We start from the raw sequence: 14,083 nt of genomic DNA, 5'->3' as shown, positions 1-14,083 counted from the left end.
TTAGCTTGTTACACAAAAATGAAATGTACCATCATTCGGGTTTATATAACCGAACCCAAACGTGTACACTCATGTTGGCTCAACTATGGTCAACCGAAGTTACCCATATGGTTACTCTCATATTAACCTTATTCATCGTAACCATAACTAGTTCAAATGACTCAAATGAAACTAGTTAAAGAGTTGTTCAATTTCATAGAATACAGTTGAAACCAAATCGGTTTGATTCACTTGAATCAATCATGAACATTATAGCCACGGTTTGCAAAGATTGCATTCCTTAAGATTTAAATGTTTAAGTTCATGAACAGACCGATTTGAAAAACCAGCCTAAGTATGCGTACGGGTATGTGTACTTAAGCAACCGGATTTGAGTTTGTTAAGTTTCCAAACTCAGCAGAAATTCTCGGTTCGAAACTTCCGCCAGTATGCGTACGGGTACACATACTTAAGGTGACTAGTTTAGGAGTTTGTAATTCCCAAACTCAGCAGATATTTTCAGTTCGAAAACTTCCTCTAGTATGTGTACGGGTACGCATACTTAAGGTGACTAGTTTAAGAGTTTGTAATTCCTAAACACAATAGCTATTTTCGGGACGAAAACTTCTACTAGTATGCGTACGGGTACGCATACTTATGCTGTCTCCTTCACCACATTTGTATACACACATATGCATACACTTGGTTCCCGGTTTACGTATTTATACACTAATGTGCGAACACACTATATATGCTTATATCCAAAGATGGTTATATCATCAACTCTTAATTTCAATCATTGAAACTTTCTTAGAGGACGTTATATAGTTGTTGTTCGCAAACTATTTTTCGTCAAAGAAATTTTCAAGTTATTGAAATTATCATAATGAAACATTCCAAGGCAACACCAAATGATTGTATCACACAAACCATGTTAGATGTAACTCGGCAATTTTCATATGATCTTATTCGGACTTTCGTCACGAATGTAGGATGAACATGGCTAAAGCGAAAGCTTACCAACACATATATAGAGAAATATATAAGCGAGATAAACTCATCTCGAAATCTCAAATGTGTATAATAGAAAACTATACCGTAACACGACTTATGTATCAATATAGGAGATAGAGTAGAAATAGACTTTCCAAGTGATAGATGAGCTTAAGTCTCTACATACCTTTTTTGATGAAGTTCCACAATATTCCCTTAGTAGTTCTTCATCTTCAAATGATGAACTCCGAGAGATCTAAGCTCAACTACACTATCTATGTCCTATTCCGATACATCTATAAATAGGCTAGAAATCAAGACTTATAGTTTTGATCACTAACATTGAAAAACATGCTTGAGATAGTAACACATGCGAGTTCGACCGAGCAGTGCTCTAACAATATCCCCTTTTGTCAATTTTAGTGACAAAACTATCAATACATATGGATTACAAAATAAATAAAAAATGAAGCTTCCCATCCACATGCTTAATCTCCTGGCATCTTCAACACGACTCGAAATCTTCGTCACTTCCAAGTACTCCAATGATCCCAAAGGTTATAAGTTTAGAATCATCGTTGTTGAGGATCCATAGCTTATAACAATGAGAAAAAAAATGCTCTCAATCATTGTTATACAGTGTCATAGTATTATTACACAGTATCAAAGTTCAATTGTATCACAACTTTGACAAAAATACGATGGTGATATGTGTCACTCCCCCTTAGTCAATACTTTATCTCAACATGAAAACCACTCCCCCTTACATAATGATCTGTAAACCATATGTATTTGTAGTATGAAATACACATTAATTCTCCCCCTTTTTGTCAATAAAATTGGCAAAGGTACGAAAATTAGTGGGATCCTAATGAAATTTCCACGGAGATACTTCATGACCAAAAGAGAACAACATACCAACAAATTTAGATGCAATCATAAAGACGAAGCTAAATGCATTCATCAAGGAGTTTATAAACATACAAGATAACCCATAAAATATTCCATAGCAGCACTCCCCACAAAGATATGGCGATTAAGCACAAGTTCAAAAAGAACTCTCCCCCATAAAATGTCATTCCCAAAGGAACAACAAAGATGACCTTGCTTTTACAAGAAAAGAAGGATTTCTTTGGACAAAATTAAATCACATGAAAACATGAATTTGAATCCAAAGTATTCAATTGAATTATCCATAAAATAATTCATGATTAATCCAATCGAAATGCACAATTAAATTAATCACAAGAAAAATCATAATTAATTCAATCGGAATTACACAACTAAATTAACCACAACATGATCAATTCAATTGGTCATGGTCGACATAAGAGAACTTACAAAGCAACAACTAAAATAACCAAAATAGAATGATTAATTTAGTTGTTCATGCTCAAACATAAGGAACCTTATCGAGCAACACGATATATGCACAAAGATGTGGATCGGAGATCGACCAATACTGTGGAATATACAAGGATTCATTCTATCTTTCATCACTATTTGCATAATGACATATAACAGATTTAATCCTTGTGAACAAAAGTTCTATCCTTTCTCTTATCAAACTAGTGACATAAAAGGCTTTAACTTTTATTTGTCAAAAGTTCATTATATCTTTTATCAGTACATTTATATCAACATAATAGAGATAACTTTTGAGCAAGTATGGGACAATCATAGTTTACGGACGCAAACATACATATCCCATAACAATTTGCAATATATAAAACCATAAAAATTAAAATTGCAAACATCATCTTCCAAAAAACTTAGAATTTAAATTAATAAATCTAAAAACATGAAGATGAAAACGTTTGGAACTAGCTATGTGTAATCACAATAATTACTATTCCAAACCCTAGTTATTCTTCTAAACAAAAACAAGAATAAAAATTCTCATAAAGAAGATTCACTAGACATTGAGACCTATGAAGAATTCTTTATCGTTCCCGAACTCCTTGTCGTCCACAGCCATGGGAACATAAGGTTCGTGGAGAAAGGAGTCAATTCCAACAAACCGTCTAGGCTGATGATGTCGAACCAGGGCCTTCTGAACTTCATGAGTTCTCATCACAAGAGCCTTTATTTTCTGAATCTCCTTCCTTGTTTCCTTCAACTCTTCAAGAACAACAAAAAACTTGTGAGAATTTGAAGGAACAACTCTTGGCTTCCTCACATTCCTTCTTTTTCTTTTCAAAGTTGGAGGCAACAGAGATTTCTCTTTTTCCTTCATGATTGATGGATTAACAATCATATTAACTTCTTTTTCATCAGAAGACACGATGCTTAGAGTATCCATACGTGTATGGGTTTGTGAGAGGAAATCACAATTTAAACTCAACAGACAATCTTAAGATTAAAGGAGTTTCAGAGAAGGAAAAAGGAATGTAGGGTTACAGAACCTTTATCCACACAGGTTCATGCACGCACAATCACAACCCTAAATAGAGTAGAATTATCGATAATAACCCTTTTTTATTGATTCAACAGGGAAGTCCCTTCTATCATGAAATAATTCCAATCTCAAAATAAATCTAAGAAAAACAAAAACAACTATTTTTCTTTAAGCCTGAGGTGTGCACAATCTTGTCTCTTTTAATCAGGCACACGAGACAAGATGCATAAAAACAACACAGTCAGGTTGTGCTGTGGTGAACAACAATTTGTCCACCATATCCTTTTTGAAAGGAATTCATAGACCCATGTATATCAACTTGTTTAGACCATACTATTTTCTCTAGTGGTCTTGACCTATCTTTGGAAACCAACTTCTTTGAAGAAGATAAAATCTTACATACCTCATTGGTTTTTTGAACAAGTTTAAGCTTGTCTTCCAGGCGATTTTCTCTTCGTTGAAGTTTATTGACATATCTCATCTTGTGTTTGTGCTTGAAACACTTAGACAGTTCATGACCTGAAAAATCAGACAAAGAGTTTCCAAAAGAAGGGTTAATTTTCTCTTCCAGATTGGTTGAATCTTCTGGAAGGATATCAAGATTGATGTATGTATTGCTACAATTATCAAAATCAATATCTTCACAAAGAAGTAAAACACTTGATTTTTCGTATTCATTAGAATCATAGTGATCCGACATTTCATCAAGGGTTGTAGCAAGACCTTTGTTCCCAGTGTATTTTGTACAATTTGGACTGACCAAAACCCTTACACTTAAAGCACTGTGGAATATCCTCATCATCATCCTCGTCATCATCCCTGTTTTTAGGAGGAATGCGATTATGAGGTTTAATTGGTGACCTAGGTTTGCCTTTGGGAAACCTTTTACTTCTTTTTAATAAGAGATCTCTAAACTGTCTTGTGATCATAGAGACTGATTTTTCAAGATCTTCATCTGATGAATCAGTCTCAGAAACGTCATCTTCAGAGACGCAAAAACTTTTACCTTTGTCAAATAATTTAGTGTTTCTTTGTACTTTGAATGCAACATCCTTTCCGTTTTTGTATGTATGCTCATGATAAAAGATCTTTAGCTTTCCAGCCAACGTATTTCTGGAGAGCGTATCAAGGTTATTTCCTTCAACGATGACATGCTTCTTAGAATCTTATCTAGATGGCAGCGATATGAGAATTTTCATCACAATATCCTTTTCAGGAATAGTCTTACCCAATGCAAAATATGCATTAACAATTTCAGATACTTTGTGATTAAACTCATTAAATGAATCTTCATCTTCCATACGAAGGTTTTCCCAATCAGAATTAAGGTTTCAAAGCCTAGCTTCCTTGTCACTGGTATTACCTTCAAATACGGTTTCTAAGATATCCCAAGCATCTTTAGACTGAGTGCACATAGTCACATGGTGCTGAAGATCTGGGGTAATGGCATGAACGATTGTATTCAACCCGTCGGAGTTTTGCTTTGCAGCAAGTATCTCGGCAACATCATATGCACCAATATTCTTTGGAACGGTTGCATTACCAATTTCCACAGCGGGAGCATCATAGCCATTAACTACATAAACCCATGATTGAAAATCACGCGATTGAAGAGAATCTCGCATACCAATTTTCCACCATAAGTAATTAGATCCATCGAAGACGAGTGGTACGTTTATAGAGATATCACCTTTGTCCATATCATATCGCTACAAACACAGACTTATAAGGTCTTTAACGTGTTTTCCTGCTCTGATACCAACTGAAAATGCGTGGGTCTAACAACCACACCCAACAATTCGTTTGGAAATCTGATAGGACTTACTCCAATATATTTTCTACAAAATCAACTAGACAGTCAGACTCAATCTAGAATAAAGTATATCAAAGATTTTAATATCTCTAACTCTTAATTCAATATGCAATAAGAAAATAGAAATCTGCGAGCCCGATTGAATAAGAGGAGTAACTTAAACGATACCAAAGACCAATGTTCAAGTGTCAATCAAAGTAAATCAACAACCAAAGGTTGGATATTCTAATTGATTGATCTTAACGCACAACCTGTGATGTTTCAATTATATACAAAAATATTACGCGGAAAAGAAATAACACAGACACCAGAATTTTGTTAACGAGGAAACCAAATGCAGAAAAACCCCGAGACCTAGTCCAGTTTGAACACCACACTGTATTAAGCCGCTACAGACACTAGGCTACTACAAAATTAACTTCGGATTGGATTGTAGTTGAACCCTAATCAATATCACACTGATTCAAGGTACAGTTGCGCTCCTTACGTCTCTGATCCCAGCAGGGTACTACGCACTTGATTCCCTTAGATGATCTCACCCACAACCAAGAGTTGCTACGACCCAAAGTCGAAGACTTGATAAAATTTTTTGTCTCACACAGAAAAGTCTATAAGATTGAATAAATCTGTCTCCCACAGAAATACCCAAGAGTTTTTGTTCTGTCTTTTGATAAATCAAGGTGAACAGGAACCAATTGATAAACCAAACTTATATTCCCGAAGAACAGCCTAGTATTATCAATCACCTCACAATAATATTAATCGACTTGCGAAACAAGATATTGTGGAATCACAAACGATGAAACGAAGGTTGTTTGTGACTAGTTTTCTATCTTGCCTATCGGAGAAATAAATATCAAGAAAATTTTACAATTGTACTCGTACGATAGAAACAACAAGATCAGATGACACAACTACAAGAGAAGTAGTATCGGTCTGGCTTCACAATCCCAATGAAGTCTTCAAGTCGTTAACCTACAGGGTCTCGAGAAGAAAATTAAGGTTAAAGGAGAATCGACTCTAGAAATTCAACTAGTATCACACAGGAGGTGTGGGGATTAGGTTTCCCAGTTGTTAGAGTTCTCCTTTATATAGTTTTCAAATCAGGGTTTGCAATCCAAGTTACCTTGGTAACAAAGCATTCAATAATCACCGTTAGATAAAAAACCTGATTCAACCAAGCTAATATCTTTCAACCGTTAGATACAACTTAGTTTGTTACACAAAAATGAAATGTACCCTCATTTAGGTTTATGTAACCATACCCAAACGTGTACACTCATGTTGGATCAACAATGGCCAACCGAAGTTACCCATATGGTTAATCTCATATTAACCTTATTCATCTTAACCATAACTAGTTCAAATGACTCAAATGAAACTAGTTAAAGAGTTGTTCAATTGCATAGAACACAATTGAAACCAAATCGGTTTGATTCACTTGAATCAATCATGAACATTATAGACACGGTTTGCAAAGATTGCATTCCTTAAGATTTAAATGTTTAAGTTCATGAACAGACCGATTTGACAAAATAACCAGCTTAAGTATGCGTACGGGTATGCGTACTTAAGAAACCATATTTGAGTTTGTTAAGTTTGCAAACTCAGTAGAAATTCCCGGTTCGAAAACTTCCGCCAGTATGCGTACGGGTACGCATCCTTAAGGTGAATAGTTTAGGAGTTTGTAATTCCCAAACTCAACAGATATTTCCGGTTCGAAAACTTCCTCTAGTATGTGTAACGTGTACGCATACTTAAGGTGACTAGTTTAGGAGTTTGTAATTCCTAAACACAACATATATTTTCGGGTCGAAACCTTCTATTAGTATGTGTATGGGTACGCATACTTATGCCGTCTCCTTTACCAATTTTGTATACATACATATGCATACACTTGGTTCCCGGTTTATGGATTTATACACTAATGTGCGAACACACTATATATGCTTATATCCAAAGATGGTTATATCATCAACTCTTAATTTCAATCATTGAAAATTTCTTAGAGGACGTTATATAGTTGTTTTTCACAAACTATTTTTCGTCAAAGAAATTTTCAAGTTATTGAAATTATCATAATGAAACATTCCAAAGGTAACACCAAATGATTGTATCACACAAACCATGTTAGATGTAACTCGGAAATTTTCATATGATCTTATTCGGACTTTTGACACGAATGTAAGATGAACATGGCTAAAGCGAAAGCTTGCCAACACATATTTCGAGAAATATATAAGCGAGATAAACTCAACTCAAAATATCAAATGTGTATCATAGAAAACTATATCGTAACACGACTTATGTCTCAATATAGGAGATAGAATAGAAATAGACTTTCCAAGTGATAGATTAGTTTAAGTCTCTACATACCTTTTGTTGATGAAGTTTCACAAGCTCCTCTTAGTAATTCTTCGTCTTCAAATGATGAACGCCGAGAGATCTAAGCTCAAATACACTATCTATGTCCTAGTCCGATACATCTATAAATAGGCTAGAAATCACGACTTATAGTTTTGATCATTAACATTGACAAACATGCTTGAGATAGTAACGCATGCGGGTTCGACCGAGCAATGCTCTAACACAATATATTCCAAATTCATTTTCCATAATTCCTGAAAATGCTTTGTCCAAACATTGACCAAAAATCTCCAACTAGTAAATGCACATTACTAATTTCATTTTCCAAAAATAAAATTAAAAACCTTAATTAAAAGATTCTCCACTTATTTTTCGATCCGAGATTTTACCTTTAGCTATTAAGGAATATCTTTGAACAATAAAAGATAGGCGTTACTGCACATGTTCAATGTATGTCGACATCTTTACTTTGTAAGTCCTCTTTCATACTTAAAATCTTGAAACCGATTTTCCACACTTCCAAACAAGTTTAGAATTGGTTCATATGACTTTCAAGAACTATGTGATTGATTAAGAACACTCAATCACTAAACATGGGTTTCACGGTTCTACCAAAACAAGTTTAGGTTCTACCTCCATGTGGGTACTGGATTTAGTCACACTAGATTTCCAAATATTCGGCTGACCCGGTACTAGGATCGGTTCCTGCATATATATGGTATCTAACTTGTATTTGTTGCACATATCCATAGGATCGGTTCACAATGTCTAAAAACGTGTTACACATGTTCATAGGATTGGTTCCCAATATCTAGAAACTTGCTGCACCTCATACAAGAATCGATTCCCCTCTTGTGATCGGTTTTACCTCTTACTAGGATTGATTCCCCTTTGCCTAGAGTTGGTCATACTAATTACAACAAATCAATCATACTATCTCAGGTGATTACTTAAGATCGGTTTCACTAATAAAAGTCATACCAATACAAAAGTCAGACCCAGTGAATAGTTTTACCAAGAACATAAACAAGTCATGTGCGGTTATACTAATCACACGTATTGGTAGCAATACCAATAAGCCTAGAGATTTCCCTTTCGATTCACGAAACAAGTTCATGAATTTACTTCTTTTAAACGAATGTAAAACATTGTTTCCTATGATGAGATCTTCACCTCATACCCATACATAATCGCAATAGCATTCAGACGATTATGTCGATGTCTTATATACGAAGTTCAAAAGATAAGCGTTATACTGCGTATTGTATTCCTTAATACTACGTCTAAATAGAGTGTACTCATTCATGCTTCAGAGTTATGTTTTCAATATGAATGACTTGAAAGATACGTTAGAAAATGAAACAGTTCAAGTCAAATATCACTAACCTCAAGTGGAAGGATGATGTTGTCGTCATAGCTCCTTACTTCTTCACTTCTTCAAGTCTTCACGTAATACTTGTAATGTCTCGTATCTTAATACTTTCAAGCTAACCTATACGAAGTTGACTCTAGTACATAATCCAGCGACTCTTTAAATGAGTTTTGGTTCACTAAAATATGTCAACCAAACTTGACATACCAACGCTTGGTGAATTCAACCGAGCTATTCTCTAACAAATTGGTTTCCGACTTGTCCTTCAGATTGGATTCAAGTTTATCAAGCGTACATGGAAATCTGTTGCATACATATTGAAACTTAATTTACTAAGAAAGTATTATTCCAGAAAACCACCGTATCAAGGAACATATCTGTAAAAAAAATAACACCTACATGTCTACTTAATAAACTGGAAAATATGTAAGAAGTAGGAAATACTAATAATATAGGAATAGGGTAGGGCGTTGTGTGTATACATATTTGATATCATCATACTGTGAGTAGAGAAATTGTGGAGAAGAGGGAAGAGAAATTACGTTTAAATATTTGTGAGGTGGTGAGAGAAGAGTTTAGAATAAAAAAGAGTAATTTTGAAGAAGAAAAGTAATGGTTACCAGTGATAGGTAAACTATGTCGATTGTATATTACAGGACGGTTATTGGTGATTTTCATTCAAAACCAAGATTTCCATGCTTGATGCATCTAAGAGTTATTGGTAAATTTTATTTCCGGTTATATTATCGGTATATAATAAATTGCCGCGACATTTCTTGGTTATCTCAAAATCCTTCAGCTACCTACCACCAAGTAATAGCATTACGTAGAGTTATACAAGTTGAGTGTGAATTCGTGACACCAAGGCTCTTGCTGAAGAGGGCGAAGTTGCAAGTTAGCGTGGAGTTTGATGTGACATTAAGGTATGTTGTTTTTTTTTTAGTTTTTTATTTTGTCTTTTATCTTTTACCTTTTTAGTTTGTACATCAAGAATCAAATGTGGATAGCATGATACAACTAGATAATTATCATCTTTTAGGTGGTCTTGGAAGTTCCGTATTTGAATTTCCATGTCGAATGTTAGGCAAAAGATTGCTAAAAACTTTTTGTTTCTACAGAATATTTCGGATAAATTTTGATGTGGGTGTTTTTTTATGGGGGCATGGGGGGGACAAATGATATGTTGACACATGTTTTTCTTAGTAATTGACTCCAACAAATTTTGTTTCCACAAACATAAAGGAAGTGTATATTTGGAGAGATAAATGGTTATAATAATTATTTATATTTAATTTTTTATATTTTTAGGAATAAAGTTTGTTGGAGTCAATTAATAAGAAAGACACTTGCCAACATATCATATTTTGTATTTTGTGTTCAACAGATGTTACAGCTGGTTCAGATTTTCAGATTCAGTCAGATAACACAACATGTTTAAAACCTGATTTGAACTGAGTTGGGTACTTAAAATAATTGGCCAACTGTAAGGAGACTTTATGTACGATGACTCTTTTGTATTTTGTCTGTCACAAAAATTTTCCCAAGAAAAATAAATCAGCTTACAATTTTAGAAAATTGAGATTGAATTCAACGTGATCAAACAAATTGATAATAAATTTCAATCAAAGACACCCAGACACAGAGATTACCAGTTCAAACTTCTTAAATGTGTGCCACATAAAACTTGAATATGCTTGTTTGTTATTTTCCCGATTCTTCTAACAAACTGGTTGATACTTATAGAAACTAGTTGTATATGAAGAAATCATTTTAGTGGAGCCTGCAAACTATCCAACAATGCTTTTAAAGATTATAGAAAAAGATGCTGCTGAAACATGGTACCAACGGGTAAAGCCCACCCCAATCAGCAGCAAATGAACGAGATCAATAGGATGGATGCTTCCTTACTAATAATTTTGGGTATAGTTTGTATTAATTTCCGACCTGTCCCTCAGATTGGATTCAAGTTTATCAAGCGTACATGGAAAGTTGTTGCACATAGATTGTAACCTAATTTAATAAGAAAGTAATATTCCATAAATTACCACATCTAGGAAGACATTTGCTAGCAAAATAGCATGTACATGTCTCCTTCGTAAACTGGAAAATATGTAAGAAGTAGGAAATGCTAGTAATGTAGGAATATGGTAGGGCATTGTGTATACATATTTGATATCATCATACTGAGAGTAGATAAATTGTGAAGAAGAGAGAAGAGAAATTACGTTTAGAAATTTGTGAGGTGGTGAGATAAGAGTAATTTTAAAGAAGAGAAGTAATAGTTATCAGTGATACGTAAAATTATGCCGAATGTACATTACATGCCAGTTATTGGAGATTTTCATCCAAAACCATGATTTCCATGCTTGGTGCATCCAAGAGATTTTATTGGTAAATTTTATTTCTGGTTATGTAATCGGTATGGAATAAGTTGCCGCGATATTTCATGGTTATCTAAAAATCCTTCAGCTATATACCACCGAATAGAGGATTTACGTAGAGTTATACAAGTTGAGTGTGAATTTGTGACTCCAAGTTTCTGACTGAAGAGGGAGAAGTTGCAAGTTAGCATTGAGTTTGATGTGACAGTAAGGTATGTTACTGTTTTTTTTCTTTTATCTTTTTACCTTTTTAGTTTTTTTACCATGAGAAAAGATTTTACCTTTCTAGTTTTTACATCAAGAATCAAACGTGGATTGCATGATACAACTAGATAATTATCATCTTTTTAGTGGTTGTGGAAGTTCTGTATTTGAATTTCCATGTCGAATATTAGGCATTTTATCATTACCAGATTGTTCCACTACCATAGCTTTTATCATTACCTGTCACGGGTGAGGTGATTTTCTTGAAGCTGAACCATTACCATGATTACTAGATGAATAAGAAGACCCTGATCTACCACCACAATGACCACCACCACTAATAAGTTGTCTGTTTATCCTTTGTACTTCTTCTACATGATTTTCATTTCCTTGTATATAACCTGAAAATACAAATCAACATTGTGAAAACGCGGGGGTATAGTAACCATGCCCAATATTTCATTCGACAATTTGTATGGACTAAACTCCGATTTAATTCTGAGAGCACCAACTTAAAAGTGAGACTCAATCAAGAAAGATATCAAAGAGCTTATCTCTTTCTCAATACAATCAGTAAATCAATTGGATAGAAGTCCGTGAGACTGATTGATATGAGAATAACTTGGATGGTACCAAAGACCAATGTCCGAGTGTCAATCAAGTCATATCCAACAAACAAGGTCGGGTTTATCAACTATGATTGAACTACGTATAACCTGTGATATCTCAATTATATAAAAAAATATAATGCGGAAAAGAAATAACAGAGACACCAGAAATTTTGCTAATGAGGAAACCGCAAATGCAGAAAAACCCCGGGACCTAGCCCAGATTTGAACACCACACTGTATTAAGCTGCTAAATACTCTAGCCTACTACAAGTTAACTTCCGACTGGAATGTGGTTGAACTCTAACCAAGTCTCACACCAATTAAGGTACAATCGCGTTCCTTACGCCTATGGAATCCCAGCAGGACTCTGCGCACGTGATTCCCTTAGATGATCTCACCCATAACTAAGAGTTGCTACGACCCAAAGTCGAAGAGTTATAAACAAATATGTCCCCCACAGATAAGTCTATTCTGGTTCTTGTTTCCGTTTTTAGATAAATCAAGGTGAACATAAAACTCCTAATAATTCGGTCATATACTCCCGAAGAGCAGCCTAAAAATATTAGTCACCTCACAATAACCTAACTGATTAACATAAGAAATTACTGCGGAATCACAAGAGTCTGAGACGAAGAACTGTTGTGATTATTTTTTATATCTTACGTACCGGAGATAAATCTCAAGAAAACCTTAGAGAAGATTAAACTCAATATGATAGAAAAAGTAAGATCAGAATACGCAACTACAAAGAAAATAGTTGGATCTGGCTTCACGAATCCCAAATGAAGTCTTCAAATAGTTAACCTAATAATGGTTTTGGAAAACCCTAGATTAATGGAGAATCAACTCTAGTTTGCAACTAGGACACACATGAGTGTTGGGATTAGGTTTCCCATATGCTAGAGGTCTTCCTTATATAGTCTTTCAAATCAAGGTTGCTTACAATCAAAGCTAAGATAGCTTAGTAACAAAGAAATTCATATTCACTTTTAGATGAACTTCTAATTTAAGATTCAAGCTAAGCTTGCTTAGAAACTAAGAAATCATTATCCACCGTTAGATGGTATTAGCTTGATACACACAAATGGAATACACCTATATTTAGATATCGATGAACCATACCTAAACATGTATAACTGTTGGCTCAATAACAGTTAATCGAAGTTAGCCATATGAACACTTATAGTTTATCCATATTCATTTAACACATCTAGATCAAATATGATGGTAAATCAATCATGATAGATAATCAAACGAATCTAAATGTGTTTCAAGAGAGTTGTTCAAATGTTCACTATCTCATAGAAATATCCATGAACAATTTGAAACATATTCGGTTTAGTTTATAGTTGTACAAAGTACTATACAAGAACCAATTCATGAACATAATTCCACGGTTTGCAAAAAAAGTTCACATACCTTATTTCATTGAAGTTCCAGGGACTTTAGTTCGCAAACGAACCTGAGTTCATGAGTATGAAATTCATACTTACCTATTTTAGAACCTAATCATTGTGTTCGCAAACAGAGTAAGCGAACCACAATTTCGGACTTGACCAAGTCTTGCCGTTCGCAAATAGAGTACATGAACCACAGTTCCGAACTTAGCCTTGTCTAGCCGTTCACAAAAAAAGTACGCGAACCACAGTTCCGGACCTTTCACAGGTAAACCCGTTCGCAAACAAGAGTTCAGGACCTGAACTAGAACATCAATGTTCGCATACAAGGTATACATACTGTGTTATATCCATGCATATGTAATCGTTCTAAAAATTCTCATTTAATCATTGAAACATCCTTATAAGACAACTACGGGAATCTTACACATACCACTAGCTTCAAGTAATTTTCAAGTGATTAATCGATCAATACGAAACTTCTCAAGTTAACATCAAATGACTGTCTCACACAAATCATGTAAGATGTTGAAGGTAATTTTCACATGATCATCTTGACTTAATATTT

The sequence above is a fragment of the Papaver somniferum genome, unplaced genomic scaffold, assembly GCF_003573695.1.
Source record: "Papaver somniferum cultivar HN1 unplaced genomic scaffold, ASM357369v1 unplaced-scaffold_19, whole genome shotgun sequence".
In the NCBI taxonomy this organism is placed as follows: domain Eukaryota; kingdom Viridiplantae; phylum Streptophyta; class Magnoliopsida; order Ranunculales; family Papaveraceae; genus Papaver; species Papaver somniferum.
Note: the sequence above shows the minus strand (reverse complement) of the source record.